The sequence below is a fragment of the Biomphalaria glabrata genome, chromosome 9 (genome assembly GCF_947242115.1).
Source record: "Biomphalaria glabrata chromosome 9, xgBioGlab47.1, whole genome shotgun sequence".
In the NCBI taxonomy this organism is placed as follows: Eukaryota; Metazoa; Mollusca; class Gastropoda; family Planorbidae; genus Biomphalaria; species Biomphalaria glabrata.
The window spans coordinates 10831475-10845631 of NC_074719.1; the positions used below are offsets into that span (position 1 = coordinate 10831475).

At 36.7% G+C, this 14157-nt stretch overlaps 1 protein-coding gene across 1 annotated transcript in view; it reads right to left on the bottom strand.

The window, feature by feature from the left end:
• Nucleotides 1-2233, bottom strand: part of LOC106051006 (uncharacterized) — a 41442-nt gene extending 39209 nt beyond the window's left edge. The window contains exon 1 of the mRNA XM_056041628.1: nucleotides 1885-2233. The gene's annotated coding sequence lies outside the window, so the exon portion shown is untranslated. The remainder of the gene's footprint in view (nucleotides 1-1884) is intronic.
• Nucleotides 2234-14157: the final 11924 nt, after the last annotated feature.

Sequence of the window (14157 nt, forward strand, 5' to 3'; positions counted from 1 at the left end):
AATGGTCCTTATTGTTACCTTTTTCTTAGCACAAGAAGCAGAATATAATATTTTATGAAAGGAAAGTTAGGTAGTGACTATTCGTAATATGCTGTAAATATTTTGATCTATTATATTGTTAGTACTGAGTACATTCTACTTATTATACTTAGTATTGTTTTTGAAAAGGGAAAAAAAAAGGGGGGGGGGCAATAAAATGCTGTGTACCAGATGCCAATAATGCTCGCTAAGCCTCTGTCAGTAGGATCTCTACAAAACTAAAACCTAAATTGAACATCTGGACCGCCAGTAGAATTTTTATATCAAGAAAAATGTAAACATACTTTTAAAAACTTCTTATCTAAGATGAAGAATCCACATTTACAACTACATCTCTCAATAATGTAGAATTTATTTCCCTCTCTTGATATCAAACAAAATAATTAATAACAAATACATAAAATGTTAACTGATAATTTTAAAAATTGATTCAAGTTTTTTTAGGTACGATAAATAATTGCTAAAGTTTCAACTTAATCCATGAATGGGTGCGGCAGAAATAGCGTATACAATAATCTACGGGGACAAACCCCACCTATTTAGCCTTATATCATAATACTGAAGGATTAATTTCCTTTTTGGTATAAAAAAAATAATAATTTACTGGTAACTAATTCATTATTTGCTGATTCATGTTTTGTTAGATACAACAAATAGTTGTGTAAAATTTCAACTTAATCCGAGATTTGTTGTGAGTGAAAAAAAAAGTGTTACAAAATTTGTTACTGACAGACTGACAGACAGGTGAGTGTTTTACAGAAGAAATAGGGAGAAATAGCGTATTCAAAATCTGTACCAGACAGACAGACAAATATAGTGACAAAGCCTTAGGATGATAAATTGGTTTTAATTTATCATGACACTATGTCACCGACTAGTTTACTCTACAGACAAAAATGCAAACTCCTATCTTGGATAACGCAATGTAAAACATTCTTTACACAACTACAGGTGGGACATAGTTGGGTGTGTGTGTGTGTGTGTTCCTAATCTAGATAATTAATCATGATATTTCTCCTTTTGTCACGTGTCGGCCTTTAACTTTTTCAGTGCGCCGTTACTCTCAAGGAGTACCTTGGCATATAATATTTACTTCATCTTTTTAATGTTCAAGTTTTCATTTCTCTCTTTTTTTTAAAAATTATTTTCCAAATGTAAGAGTGACTGTTCTTTGTTTTGGTTGCGCGCGCGCGCACACGCGCGCACACACACACACACACACACAGAGAGAGAGAGAGAGAGAGAGAGAGAGACAGACACATATACATACATACATACATACATATATACATATACATATACATATATATATATATATATAATATAATATAATATAATTTAATATAATATTATATAATATAATATAATATAATATAATATAATATATATCGATCAAAATAATTCGCACTGACAAGAGTGAAATTATCAAAGTAATTGAAAATACGAATTTATAATATTACGTTGCTAGGTTAACTTAGGTTTACCAGCTATGTTTCGTAATTTGAAAATAAATGAATTATGTATGGTTATGATTGCTCCACATAATACAATTTAAATGAATGCTTATATAGTTTTGTGAAGGAAATAGAAACACCAACTGTTATAATACATACAAATAAGAAGAGTACTTTTTTTTTAATCACATTTATACATGAAGCTTCTGTTCGTTTGTCAATATTATCTCTTTGTTATTTAATAATATAATTACTAAAAAAAAAAAAAATAAAAAAAAAATCGCGCTTGTTTGTTTGCTTGTATTAGAATTCATGAACCTTCTCTGTGATGGTCAAATGAAGTAAAAAGGTAATAATTTTGTAAAAATCTTATAAACTTAATTTGATTCACCTGTAGACAGATGCCATCGCTGTTCACTTGAAATGTTCAATGGCATATTTTCGCTGGTAATGCCAAGATAACAGCATTCAGGTAAATACTTTACAAAATATAATTATTTTTTTAAATACTATTTTCTATGATTCCAGAGTGCCACATTTGACATTGTAGAATAGTTGAGCAGAAGGCTCTTGAAACTCTAGGCCAGCAGAAAAGAACAACGGCTAACCACCGCTGGCCTGTCTGAACAAGTGTTTGGTCTGGGAGAAGTCCGAGCTGGTTTCTTTATTTCACGCGTCGATTTCCAGTGACTCGGGTCTTGGGACGCTTGGACTAGAGACGAGGCTGAATCTCGAGGACAATGGGAGCCACTACCATTCACCTTACCCTTACCAGGCCAACTTACTTGACGGCGTGTGGATTAGCGACACGGTTACAGGGGGCTCTCTTTCGATCCCCGACCCGTGAAATGAAAGTGTTCTCACACTGTTCTTAGGCACGCCCGTAGGAATCCTTTTTTTTTTTTTTTTTTCCTGCTAGTTTAGCCGTTTCCCCCCTACGACTTTTCCCCCCTATGCGCCTCGATGAGGCTGGGGAGCGTATCCAGGGCCAGAGTGCTGCAAGACGAGAGTTTAAGAACCACTCTGGTTCGTGCCATCTCACAAACGTATTGTCATTACTTACCGGGATACCTTATAACCTTTGACCCGAAGTATGCGAATGACTAGCTTTTCTGTGTCAGCTATTGAAAATCTGACAGATTATTGGCTCTGCTCAGTTAGTGTGGTATTGTTAAGCGTCCGGGTCTCTCAAACTTGGTCACAATAAAGGACGGGGGAAGGTATTATTAAGTTACTCTAGCACTAGTTCTGCTCCAGTGAATACTTGTAGCCTACTATCAATAATACCATGAAAAAGATAAGGTCATTTTCTATACCTGCCTTCGCTGTTCAGAAAATGTTTCTCTCTCTCTATCTCTTTGTCTCTCTCTCTTTCACACCTTCCTTTATTCTTTGTCACTCTCTTTTTCCTCTTTCACACTCTTATATTCTCTCCTCTTTCTCGCTTTACCTCTCACCTCTCTCTCTTTTTCTCTCTCTCTCTCTCTCTAATGTTTCTTACTGTATATCCTCTCTCTTTTCTCTCTCTCTTTTCTCTCTCTCTCTCTCTCTAATGTTTCTTACTGTATATCCTCTCTCTTTTCTCTCTCTCTCTTTTCTCTCTCTCTCTCTCTCTAATGTTTCTTACTGTATATCCTCTCTCTTTTCTCTCTCTCTCTCTCTCTTAAATGTTTCTTACGGTATATCCTCTCTCTTTTCTCTCTCTCTTTTCTCTCTCTCTCTCTCTCTAATGTTTCTTACTGTATATCTTCTCTCTTTTCTCTCTCTCTCTTTTCTCTCTCTCTCTCTCTCTCTCTAATGTTTCTTACTGTATATCCTCTCTCTTTTCTCTCTCTCTCTCTCTAATGTTTCTTACTGTATATCCTCTCTCTTTTCTCTCTCTCTTTTCTCTCTCTCTCTCTCTCTAATGTTTCTTACTGTATATCCTCTCTCTTTTCTCTCTCTCTCTTTTCTCTCTCTCTCTAATGTTTCTTACTGTATATCCTCTCTCTTTTCTATCTCTCTCTTTTCTCTCTCTCTCTCTCTCTCTCTCTCTAATGTTTCTTACTGTATATCCTCTCTCTTTTCTCTCTCTCTCTTTTCTCTCTCTCTCTCTCTAATGTTTCTTACTGTATATCCTTTCTCTTTTCTCCGCTCTCTTTCTTTCTCGCTTCTCGCTTCACTCTCAGTATGTCAAGGATACAGCCTTTCTCACTTTCTGTTCCACACTTTACCACTTTATCCTTGTCTCTCTCTCACACACACACTTTTCTCTTTCTTCGTCACTCTTTCTCTCTATCAAAAAATATAGTGAAATAATTCTCCCTTTTCATTATTCTTCCGTTATCTGTATAAAAAAGTTGTGTCGTCTGCTTGTATTAAATATACGCCCAGAACAGAGTCAGATGGAGAAGTAGTGTTTGCGAACCAATGCTCCACTGCCAGTGAAAAGTGTTAAGTCTAAATCTTTTCCTCCATCATTCATACATAAACCATTCCGCTCCCTACCCCCCACTTATTTTCAAATCGCCCTAACGACTAAAAGTCATCTGACCAGGAACACTACACTGACCGCCAACTTAACAGAAATGTGGACCCTAATCATACGATCAATGATCTTTTATTACTGAGTCAATATACTCCCTAACTAAAATAAAGATCTAGTTGTACAAAAATAATGCTTGGAATTAGCCAAAGACTGAATACATATATTCCGTGATCTACACTATAAAGTAGAAAGTAAGGCATATGTATGTATGTATGTATGTATGTATGTATGTATGTATGTATGTATGTATGTATGTATGTATGTATGTATGTATGTATGTCCCGCATAGAAATCAAAACCGCTTGACCAATCTTGATAAAACTTGACAGAAATATTCCTTGGGTACTAATTTGGACCATAGTGTATGTATAGTAGCCCTAAAACAAACTCAAGACCCTCAAAAAAAAAGTTGACCAACTCTATATAAGTATTGTATCTTATAATTCTAGGCTATGTTTACCATGTTGACATGAGAAAAGATCGAAAGGATTTAGATCTAGATCTAATTTTAAGAACTACACTTTGCACATATAGTTTTTTACTTTGACACATGAAAATACAAAATATAGTCTTCTTTATTAAATAAAATTAAGCTTCAAAATTTGTGTTTCAAAAACATTTTCACATAAATTCGTTCTTTAAATCTGAGAATTTAGAATTCCTGCTGTACATTCTTTCCTTAGACATTACCCAAAATGTTATACATCTTTCTATTCTTAGGTCTTAAACTCTAATGCAACTCTAAGATGATAGAACTTCTCTTCGCAAAGATAGTTTTATACTTTAACACATGAACATACTAATTATAGTCCATTCATTTCATATTTTAATCAAATTAACATTCAAATTTGTTTTTCTAAAGCATTTTTACATGAGTGCAACTCTATTCTTAATATCGCGTGCTTCTAAATATAGATCTATACACAAGCCAATGTTTTCATTAAAAAAATGAATTCAGGTCAATTAGCTATTTTTATCTCCATTCATAATATTTTTTTATTCATGAATTCATGCATTCGCTTTACTTATAACATTATTACTTTCTTTGTTTCTAATGCACTACATCAGTGGCTACATCAGCAATATGGAAGTTAAGACCCGCGGCCAGCGGGTAATATCTGTCTATCAAATATAAAATACTGTGAAAACGGGTTTACCCGATTTGTTAAAACGTTTCGTCCTTTAATAGAGATATAATTAGGTACCTTTTGTCTATTTTTAGAGCCCTCTGGTTGTGGGAGTGACATTAAACATACACTACGGCTTCAGCCAAGGTCTTTGTAACATTTATGCCATGTTTTTTCAAGATCGGTCAAACGGTTTCGATTTTTATTCAGGACATACATACACACATACACACATGCATACGCAAGTACATACATACATACATACATACATACATACATACATACATACATACATACATACATACATAAATACATACATACATACATACTTACATACATACATACATACAGGGCCGCCGCGAGGGTTGTTGCCGCCTGAGTGCGAAATAAAAAAAATGCCCCCACCCATTTTTTTTCTAGAAAAAAATAATTCCATTAAGACTGAACAGGACACTTCCAAAAGTGCCCTTTGATTTAAATGTATTTTTTGTAGACTATTCCACTTTTTCCTTTCATATTCGCACTGTTATTGTATCCCTTAAGTACGACTACGAATTATGCACTAGGAACAATTTCGGATTTAGGCCTACATGCATTCAGAAATCTGACATCTTGGTTCTTTTTATAAACATTAAAAACGGATTTTGCTCTGACTACTAGCTTATGTTCCTGTATTTACGACAATGAATTTATAACTCACGAGCTGCAGTGGGTATATTACAATGAACAAGTAAATGATCATGGTCTATTTACAATTTCTAGATAACTTTGAATGTTCAACAATGTTACATGGTCTGGACTTGGATAGGTTCACTTGTTCCTTATTGTAAGTTAAAGCATAAGCCGAAAAAAAAAAAGCTTGAAATATAAAAGCCATTGACAGTGGAATTTTTTCAAAGTCCTGTACACTTTCATAATTATTAGTACGATTGTATTTTGTATCCACAATCATATGACATTTACGGATTCGGAAATGCCTATAAATTTATCCAACAAATGAAGCAACTCAGCGCTGAATATTTTCTTGAGTCTCATACAAAGTAAATAATCCCAAGTACAAGTCACTTATACAATGATTTAAAATACAGGTTAAGGCAGTGTTTCTCACATTCCCGGGTGGTGACTCCCCTAGATAACAACATCTGGAGCCCAGAAGAGCGATTTTGGATTCCACAGTGAGTTGTTTAAATAATGTAATAAAAAGAAAAGAAACTTAGTCACAGTTTTTAGGTTTTATTTGTCATTGATGTTAATCCAACACTGTGCATAGAATCCAGAGTTACGTCATGAAAGTGCATTGAAACGTTGTTGTTTCGTTTCGGAAATTGTGTTGCCTACATAGTTTTTAATCGTTGTAAAAATTTCTTTTTTTTCGACGCCCCCTCCCCTCCCATGGTGTTGGTGGGTTGTTGGCTTGTAGCTCCAAACGGCTAGTACAACTGAACCGATGAAGGCGTTTTAAATTTGTCAATAAATAAACTTTGCATAACTTGTACAAACTTCTTTGTGAAATCAAAACTCAAAATAAGCCTAACTGTTAGTATTCACGATTTTATTTGAGATGAGAAATAAATCTAATAGTAATGAAACAAACTGGTATTTAAACTAAATCTAGCTCACAACTAAAATTAAGACTTTACTTTTTATGTCTTAAGATCGTCTCACATTTGCACTAGATACGTTACTTTCATCATTGACACTGCATAACCACCAACCAATCGCTTAACCTCTTCTCACCGTCACTAAGGAAACACACACACACTCCACAACATCCTACTGTGTCAGGACGTCGCCCCCCCCCCCCCCCCAAGCCACATGAGATGAACAAGCCCCCCACCCCAGTGAAAATGTTTTTAAAATTGACTTTTTAATTACCGGTAATAGATCTACTTACAGTGCGGGCTATTCAACCCAAAAATAAAATATGACAAACAACCAGCAAAAATTCAAGGCCAGAAATGAGTAGGTGTTTGTATAAAAACCTATGGGAATCCCTGGTGCGCTGCTCTACTTTGTGTTCTAGTTTCCAAAATAACTTTTTATGCACGAATATCTTTTATATTTTCAAAGGATAATGGAATAATTAGAATTTATGCAAATTATTTCAGTAATTAAAAAAAAATTAACTAAATTTTTTAAAAAGTAACCTTGGAATAATGATTTGGCCGCACACTAAAGTCGGCTGCCTGCGTGCAATGCACACATTGCACAATAGGTAGCGGCGACCCTGCATACATACATATATACATCATCATCATCATTGGCCTCCTTCAGTCGTAAAATGACTATGGTTCATCTCGAACACTTTTTCATATGGCTGTGGAGCCCTATTTTGAAGAGACACTCCCGTCCACATATATTGCAGGTCAAAATCACTTTCGCTTTGGTGGTAGAGGAACTGGCCATTTTCCGTGTGGCACGCTCTTCTTCAAGAGCTGAGGCCCTTGTTTTCCAGCTGTCTATAGCTTTCTAGGTCACCGTCTCTCTCCAACTAGTGCGGTCTAATGCTATGTCTTCCCAATGGTCAGTGTCGGTGCGTAGGTTATGGTATTATAGCACCAATGTGTATTAAGTGCAGGGGCGGACTGGCTACTAGTACCCAAATGGACCGGTAGGACCACCGAAATGCCTGATCGAAGTCACTATGGCACATATCAAGTTATTAAAGGTTTTATAATATTCTTGTTATGTTATTATTATTATTTTTATTAACAGGCCCTCTGAGCGTCGTGTTTAAACAAAAAAGTCTTTCACAGACATTACAGTGTAATACTCTTTTAATCAAACACATTTTCCGAAAATAAAATGTAGAATGTAGACAGTGCTACTTGTAGGCTTCATCTTTTTAGGGCATACATAATTGCTGATTTAAAAAGACGCTATATCTTATCTTTATCTTATATAATACAAACGTTACTTCAAAAAAGAAGATGATTATGTCCTACGCGTCATGCATTTAGTCATGCATATTAATCAATGACTTAAATTCTGCCAAGTCACTGGTTTTCCTGGCTAGCTCAGGCAACCCATTCCATGCTCTAATAGCACTAGGGAAGAAGGAGTATATTTCTTATTAAGATATAGAGTTCACTCTAAGGATGCATATCGATACATTATCAAGTCCAGGGACATTATAATTTGGTGTCCACGTACATCCCTTTGAGTCGACGCTCCTAACGCCCAGGGCTATTCAAATCGTTCCCGTCCGCTGTACCATCGAGCGATGGTCCAGCCTGATAATTGTTGCATGGTTCCGCTCCATCCTCCTTCGCCCCCCCCCCCCCCACCGGGTCGCGGGTTAAAGAAGTCAGGTAAGTTAGCCCCAAATGAAAAGATTTGTCCAATTTAACAATTCTAAGCTCAAAAGACTCGCTGGCCATTGGATCGTCACTACTCTTAACATACCGCTCGGGAACCTATATAAGCCGGAGACGAAAGTTTCAGGTTAATGCCATTCTAGATCAGAATCACTGAGAAGTCAGAAGACTCAAGTCAACGATTCATTTGGGAACTTGTGTAAGGCAAAGCGGGTGAGTTGGAAAAACTTTATCGTTATTATTTAGTGTCTTCGCCTGTATCATTTATGTTCATGTATCATTACCATGTTAATACTTGTTTGCTTCCAAATATTATATTTGTAAATCTCTATGAATATGTGCTCCTTAATAACTCGTCAATGTTGACTGTATTCCCAACGGTGGACATCCACCTTACAATTTAGTTAATCCTAATGTCTACTTATGCATTTGTTATTTATTCATATCCATATTCATCTGGACCTACTCACGTCTAGATCATTTCCTTACCTGTGCATATGTACCTGTATATACGTACATATATAAATATATATATATATATATATATATATATATATATATACATATTTTATATATACATTATAATTATGCTTGTTTCTGCTATGCACATACTGTGCTGTTACCATGCATCCTTAGGCCCGAGAATCAGTCTCGTGTTCCTACCCCACTATTTTCGGCTTGTTGGTCGGCATAGTTATGTGCCCTTCCCCCCCCCCCCCCTCCGTTCTTCTTGTCACGGTCCCCCGGTCACGAGTGACCGCGGACTTGTTTACCTGTGGGTCAATGAGGTCACAGGGGCTACAACCCTGTAATACGGTCCCCCTGTTTCCCTCCTCATTTATGCCCCTACCTTGTACATTTATATGTGTATTCGTGATATTGTTATTATATCATTTGTACAGCAATTATTACCATACCTAGTGAAATGTCGTTAACATGTATCTTAGTTAGTCTGAGGGAGACGCTCCTACAAAGGACGCGCCCCTCGCCAACCAGCCTGTATGGTTTAATAATTCAGGCTCCTCTCATATCTCATCTCAAAGCCTCCTACATCAGGGCTGGCGTGTTTTGTTGCCTGAAGGTAGTCCTCAGCAGTTCTCCACACATTCCCTTTGAGGGTGAGTCACTCATCACCCTCGACCAGAACTGAAGGCATTCCAGGCTGAAGTCCCAGAACCGGTCTGCAACTACCGCAGGAGTAAGTCCACCGCGTGGCATCCTCATATTCATCACACAAGTGCCTGCCTACTCGCAGGGCACCAGCAACTGGCTACAACACAGCGGAGCTTCAACTTACCCCACCCCGAAGGAGAAACTTGAATACAGATAAGTGAGAGACAGCCGAATAAGCAAACCATACACGAATCGTTATAAGCAACATCCCAGTGATGATATTATCTTAAACGTTATCATAAAATCCTAAATCTTCCTGTACATCCCACCCCCCCCCCCTCACTCACTGATTGTATTTCTTCTTAATTAATCTTTATTTATCTTTATTAAATATTTGTTTTTCCACAAAATCATTAAGCTTTGCGTTTTGCTTGTGTCTGTCTATGTGCCTATATAACATCAACCAAATATTTACCACGTTGTGGCTCTAAGACTTTATCCCAGAAGTCTCAGGCCATCGTCCCCATCGGGAAGTGCAAACGGACCGATCGACGGACTTATTCCACCACAGTAGGTTATATGACTGGATCAAATCCGAATCCTAGTTGAGACTAAAATGTATTTATTCGAGGTGCGACTCGTGCTGTGCTGTGTCTGCTAGAAGCAGTAGGATATTCAAACATTCTCCCAGAGACACCCTGTTGAGTGAAACTCCGTGTCGTCTTGGAACTCGAGAAATCTAAGAAATTTGAATTTAAAATCCACTTTAAAAAAAACAACACTATATAGACTTAATATTTATTACAAATATTTACAGTAGAGTAGGCGCTAAGTAGCAAACAGGTTGGAACGATATCGTCATTATTAAGCATATTAAAGAAAAAAAACGTTTATCTAAAAGAAACTTGATAGAAAGAAGGTTAGGAGATCTAGAGTCTAATCAAGCCTAACCTCTCTTTACAAAGCTTATAAAAACTCACTCTGTCTGTCTAGTATAATGTTGGTACACGTTATTTCTCCGATACCCATCCTCGGATCAAGTTGAAATTTTGCAAAATTATTTCATTTACTTGACAACACAAAAATAAATATTTTTTTCAACCAATTAGTTAATTAACTATTGGTAATTAATTATATTTTTTGGTATCTCGAACAAGGGAAAGAAATTGTATTTAACGGAAGAGGTTATATAAACTGAATTATTCCCCTTTTTAGGTCATCCCTTAAAGTAAGTTTGAATAAACAATAGAAAATTATACAATATTCAATTTTCTCACACACCTCACCAACAGAGTGGTTAAAATGTCGGCTTGAGGAGACTTGAGTCATGAGTTCGAATTCAGGTCGCATACCCCCTTTTTATATAAACGCTTTTAAAAAGCGATTACGGTAAAATTTTCCCAGACATCCTTTTGTACCCCCCTCTCACCCATTTTCTCAACTGGTCCAGATAAGTGATAGGATCATAGCGTAGTGAGAAAGCTAAAACATTAACAAAAAAACAAAAACAAAAAAAAATTGGTAAAACTATTAATAACAGCACAGATTTATTGTTGTTGGTCTAATCAGGGATTCCCAAACTTTCTGAGTATTTAGGGGAACACTTTGCTAATTTTTTTAGAGAGATTCATTTACGTGATGGCCTAATAGTTATATATTCCAGTAGTTCGCGGAACACCTATTCAGGCCTCGCGGGACACTAGGGTTCCACGGAACACAGTTTGGGGACCACTGGTCTAGATTTATTACAAACTTTATTATTTACCTTTGCGATGACTAAAAAATGAGATCTACTAGATATAAAGGAGACCCACCAAAGAAATGCGGGCACACCGTGACTGCGGTCACTTCTAGTGTTTGTATTTAATATTTGTGGTGCACTAGTTTTTGAAGGATCCAGCTGAAATCTTATCTTGACTCCAGTCGGAATAAAGTAGATTAAGTTCTAGATCTAATCCTGTAGTCTGAAGTGCTTGCTCAATAAGACACTCTCAATGATCGGGTGACACGAAGAGAACAAAAGGTCTACGCGGGGAGTGGAGGGATCGACCTGGAGTGTCTTAAGCACCCCTTTCAGGATATCGTATTTTTTGTAAAGAATAATTCATTTCAAAGTAGTTTTAATATGTCCGGCTTGTATTTAATGTAAATTTAAAAATTTAATTTTAATGTAAAATACATGTACATGAAAAAGATAGAATTCTTTAAAAGGTTCATAAACAAGTTATAGTGGTCTAAACAAACAGCTCTCTTTATAGGTAGTTGGAAAAATCTATCATGTAAAGTGAAATTTGTATCTTCAATTTGAATCGACATTATCTTTCACTTTTTTAAACAATCATTTCGGAGAACTAGTTTAGTTTAAAGTATTTAACAAACCAATGCATGCGTTGAGGGCGCGGTGATCGAATGGTTAAGCGCTTTGCTTCCGAACCTGAGGTCCTGGGTTCGAATCTCGGTGAAGACTGGGATTTTGAATTTCTGGATTTTTAGTGCGCCCCCGAGTCCACCCAGCTCTAATGGGTACCTGACTTTAGTTGGAGAAAGTAAAGGCGGTTGGTCGTTGTGCTGGCCACATAACACCCTGCTCGTTAACCGTTGGCCAAAGAAACAGATGACCTTAACATCGTCTGCCCCCATAGATCGCAAGGTCTGAAAGGGACGAAATTAACCTTTTAATGCATGTATTAATGTACGTGTATTAGCTTTCGTAACAGTATTTTTTATATGACAGAGTTGTTAGCCCTGTGCATAACCATCTGGGGGGGGGGCTGCCCCTTTCAGCTCTCTGGATAGCTGCCTTTGTTTTCGGGTAAGGTGCCCTAGCCTTTGTGGATCCCTCCACTTCCTGCAAGGCAGCAGGTTTGATTTTGGTCCACCCCGGGTATTTTATTAAAAAAAAAATGACCTACTAACATAAATAAAGGAAAGAATAGCAGCAGGCAACATGTCATTTTATAGCACCCACCATTTACTTAAGAGCAAAACGATTTCAAGAAAAACCAAGAAAATAATATACAAAACCATAATAAGACCAACTCAACTCAACCTCTCAACTCACGAAAACATTAAGAAACTAGAACAGACACAAAATAGAGCAGTGCGATTCATAACAAACGAATATTCACATTTGACTAGAGTAACACCTTTAGTAAAATCACTAAATTTAGAAAGCCTTCAGGACAGAAGGCTCAAAAGTAAAGTAGCAATAATACATAAAACACTGAACCATAATCTTCAAATACAAAAACAAAATTTAATAAAATACTCTGAAAGACACAAAGATAAAGGCACATTCCTCGTCCCATATGCTAGGACAAATTTGTACAAATACTCCTTCTTCCCTAGTGCTATTAGAGCATGGAATGGGTTGCCTGAGCTAGCCAGGAAAACCAGTGACTTGGCAGAATTTAAGTCATTTGTTAATATGCATGACTAAATGCATGACGCGTAGGACGTAATCATCTTCTTTTTTGAAGTAACGTCTGTATTATATAAGATAAGATAAGATAAGACTAGCAGCAATGTATGGAAGTGAGACCTGGACACTGACAAAGACATCTGAAAATTTACTTAACACTTGGGAAAGAAAAATTCTTAGGAAAATCTATGGTGCCATACAGGATGAAACAGGGTGGAGGACACGCACTAACCATGAGTTATATCAATTATATGAAGACCCACCAATAGTGAACGAAATAAAAAAGAACAGACTACGTTGGGCAGGTCACCTTGAAAGAATGTCAGACAACAGAGGGGCGAAAATCGTATACAGGCTAAAACCAAAAGGCAGGCGACCCAAAGGCAGACCCCGAATGCGATGGATAGATGACGTGGAAGCAGATCTGAAGCAGCTTGGGGTTAGGGCGTGGAGACGAAAGGCCCAGGAGAGATCTGAATGGAAGGATGTGTTAAAGCAGGCCAGAGCCCTCCATGGGCTGTAGCGCCACTGGGATGGATGGATGGATTAATGTACGTGATCTTAATCTGTAAACTAGATCTGATTGATTTTAACCCCCCTCCCCCCTAAATGTTAATATGGATATGAGTCTTTATACAGGGCTATAGGAAACAAATAAAAAAAAATATTTTAAAAGCATAGAACTTTCATTCAAATGTTTACTGAGAGGGCTGTGGTATTAAAAAAATTAAACTTGTGACAAATTTCATAACATTGATTTATATACGGTACTATCGATCAAAAGTTTAATTATATCCAGCCCATATAAATCTTTTCATGCTTTTAGCTTTCACAGTGCAACAGATGTAAATTATCTGTCTGAAACTGTTCGAAAAATGGGGGGGGGGGGGAGAAGAAGTGGGTTAGAGTTAGGAAGAAAGGGGTATCTGAATAAATGTTACCGTGATCGTTTTTCAAATGCATAAAAAAAAACATGTTCACTCAGGGCTCAATCCTCCTCAAGGGGACTAATTCAGTTTTTACCACCACATCTCTCAAGTACGATTTCATTCCCTTGTTCTATTCAACACAAAATAATTAATAAACAAAAGTTGATTAACCAATTAGTTAAATTTTTTTTATTGGTTCATTTTTTGTCATGTACAAAAAGTAATTGTAT